The sequence below is a fragment of the Pyrus communis genome, chromosome 12 (genome assembly GCF_041283825.1).
Source record: "Pyrus communis isolate YQ-2024b chromosome 12, ASM4128382v1, whole genome shotgun sequence".
NCBI classification, from domain to species: domain Eukaryota; kingdom Viridiplantae; phylum Streptophyta; class Magnoliopsida; order Rosales; family Rosaceae; genus Pyrus; species Pyrus communis.
Genome location: NC_142576.1, coordinates 17,960,920 through 17,964,625, shown reverse-complemented (window position 1 = coordinate 17,964,625; position 3,706 = coordinate 17,960,920). Strand labels below are relative to the sequence as shown.

Here is a 3,706-nt window from a genome sequence, read left to right as displayed (position 1 = left end):
AAAAGTGCAAGTCTATCCTTAAAATCCATAACCAAATACATAAAAATCAAGAATTAAATTGAGTAGGGGACAAGTTGATTTGATTCCCTTTCCTTCTCTTATTTTATTAAGCTTTCCGATTCATTCTATTTCCCATTTCTATTAAGTAATCATCTCACGTGTCAAGATTTCAAAGTCGGGCATGTGGTTAACTACTGATCGAGGTGATATGTGTCCCAACTTAATCACTTTTATTAGGTTTTATCACAAAGACTTTAGTGTTAATAGTTAGAACCATTCATTTATAGGTCGTAATACATATTAAAAAAATGGGGTTGTTAAACTTTAATCCTAGAAGAAGATTAAAAACCTGATATTAGATTGGATATTGATTTTAGTCCTTTAATGTGTACTTAATTCAAATTCATATTCTATTTTTCTTTTAATATTTAATAGATATCTTATTTAATGTCATTACATTAAATTTTAAATTTATTATTATACACATTTTAATTCATTAATTTTATTTAACTTCTTCTAATTAGTGTACCTAAACATCCATATCATAATATATTTTACTAAATTAGTGTACCGAAATGTCCGTACTTAAATATATTGTAGTACCTAAATACATTGTAGTGAATTAGTGGCACATAGGAAAATATGCAAAAGCATAAGTGTACCAAAAATTCCGTACCTAAATATATGATACTAAACTAGTGTACTGAAATGTCCGTACCTAAATATATTATACTAAACTAGTGTACTGAAATGTTCGTACCTAAACATATTATCTAAACTAGTGTACCAAAATGTTCGTACCTAAATATATTACAATGAATTGGTACAACATAAGACAATATGCAAAAATATAAATGTACCGAAAAATATCTACGAAAATATTTTCTTACATAAGATACTTACTATAATGAGAATTAAAATTTATAATATAATCTTAAAATTTTATTTATGAACACCATAAAATTATAAATAAAAAAAGAGACATTAAATACATATCCTGACATTAAATAGAGTCTAGGGACAAAAATCAATTTTTAATCTTGTATAAGACATTTTTCTAAACTTCATCTTATTTAAGGATTAAAATCTAGTTTTCTATAAATAAATAAAAAAAGCAAGGTTAGGAACCATTCATTTATATCTATCAAGTTTAAAATAAATAGAAAACTTCATTTTAATCATTGGCAAAATGACTTTTAAATTAAAATTAAGAGTAAGATCAAAATCTAATTTTAGTCCCTTGATACATTAATAACCTCATTTATTAATTATATTTTGATTTTTTTAAAATAAATTGAGATTGCATTCTTCAAGAACAAACCATATATATGTAATGTTTCCTTTTTGCGCCACAACTTCTGAACTATGCTACTGGAAAAACAAATTAGTTAAATAGATATAGTTGCGCCACAACTTCTGAACTATAGAACTTAAAAATAATAATTAAAGTTGAGAAGCATCGCAGGGCCATCCTGGTTAGTTATGTCTTTGTGTGTCCTAGTAATTAACCAATTGATACGATCTGCTTGGAATCTATATAGTAACAAACTGATAAGATGTCGATCTGTCCTTAAACCACAAGACATAAATATTGCATAGTTTCGAACAGCATCCAATAACAGTAATCAAGTAAGTATTGCATTGTTCTACATCGAAAATCACTACACCCAAAGTAGTGCAAAACTAATGGATTGTCTGAAGTGCCTAAAAATATATATATAAGGGAAACCAATACCGTTGCTTTCCATCCATCTGCACAGTACGAAGTAACAACATTTACCATTCAAGCTTGAAAAATATTTCAAGAATTTATTCTCTTTTTTTCTCTAGCTCATATCTCATATCATCATGGACATGATCGTTATGAGTCCCAAGAGACTAATAAGAATGGCTAGGAAATTGCAGAAGACAGCTGATATGGGGAGGAAGAAAATTTCAAACCCAAGAGTAGTTGGTAACAACTCCAATAATACAGACTGCAACTCGAAGGGCGAAAAGGGTACTTTCGTCATCTACACTGTTGATAAGAAGCGTTACGTGCTACCATTATCTTATTTGCACAACTGCATTTTCCAAAAGCTTTTTAAGCTGTCCGAAGAAGAATTTGGACTCACAAGTAGTCGGCCTATCATCGTGCCATGTGACTCGTTCTTCATGAATTACGTAGTCTCACTCTTCCAACGTGGAATAACTACGGATTTGGAGAAAGCTTTACTGATCAACCCTACCATTAGTAGTAGCTGCTTCATTGGTTCTACTAACTTACATCAAGTCAAAACAGGACAACAATTACTCCTTTCCGGTCACTGATCACCTTATTTCTTTGTATTTTTGTAAATAATCTCTGTCTGGCTTCCTTGCGTATACAATTCATATACTGTGTTGTATTTTGAAAACTGAGAAAAAAGGATTTTTCCTTATACTGTTGCCCCTCTAATGTTATGTTCCATCATAATTAACTAAAGTGTTGAAAACCACCATATTGATCACCATGTAGTTCTTATATTTGATAGTGGATCCTAATTTCTGTTCCTAGGCGGCCTGAGTTTATTTGTTATTCCTCCAATTATATAGGCGGAATTGGAGGAACCCTAATCATTATACTAAGGGTGTCCCTGCTTTTACAAAATACACGTTCCATTCTGAGCAAACCCTATTATTGCTGGAACACTTCCGCTTGTTGAAAGTAGAAGACTCGTTTGTAATTGATTTATTGTAATTTTGGTTTATCAAATCCATTATCCTTATGTCTTATTGTTCTTATGATTTCATAAGTATCTTACGGTTCAATGATAGGAGCATATTCATGCGACTTAAATGGCTTGTTCTCGTACATTTACGTTATGTTTCTTTAGTTATTTTAGTTCTTTATGCTTCTTTTGTGTGTTTTCAGGTTCTAAGGGCTTAGGGAGCAAGAAAGTGCATTTTGAGGCCATTTGGAGCATTTTTGGGCATGGATTGGATAGCTTATCCATGGAGCCAAAGTTTGGACGAATTTGAAGGCCTTATTTTCACTTTGGACATAAAACAAAGGGCCTAGCCCATTCTCTCTTATTCTATCCCTTATAGCCATGCAAAGAACCATCCATTCCATAAAAAACAATCCATCAATTCACATGCAAAACCACCATTAACATACATGCACCCAAACAAAGCCAACCTAGCTAACCCTACATGCATTATTTATTAGCATCTTTACAAGACATTATCATTGCATAACATTCCACTTCCACCTCTTTCCAACCTAATTCACATGCATATCAACCCTACATACATTAATTAGTCATTCTTTTCATATTACACTCAAATGCATTCACATGCATTTCAAGAAGCAAAACAACATTGTGCCGTGAGCTTCCCTTGCATTTTCAGCTTTCCTCCTTGCATTCACATGCATAACCAACCTAGTGTCACTCCCATTCATTCCCTTTAATTATTTAGCCATTATCATACATTTATTCTCCCATAAACAACCCAACAATGCCGTGAGTTCCCACTCCCATTTCCAGCTTTCCATAACTTTTCCTAGTTGTTTTATTACATACATTCCCCCTTCATTATTCCAAACACATGCACCCATAATCATTCATCCCCTCCTAGCTGCAATATTCCCTCTTTTGTTCCCCCATTTCACCTATAAATAAGCATCCAACACTCCTCAAAATTCATTCACTCTTCCATACACATTTTCAGTTACAAACACTTC

General features: G+C 32.1%; 1 pseudogene; it reads left to right on the top strand.

The window, feature by feature from the left end:
• The first annotated feature begins 1,854 nt into the window (after nt 1-1,854).
• On the top strand, nt 1,855-2,663 carry LOC137744464 (auxin-responsive protein SAUR68 pseudogene; annotated as a pseudogene).
• Nucleotides 2,664-3,706: the final 1,043 nt, after the last annotated feature.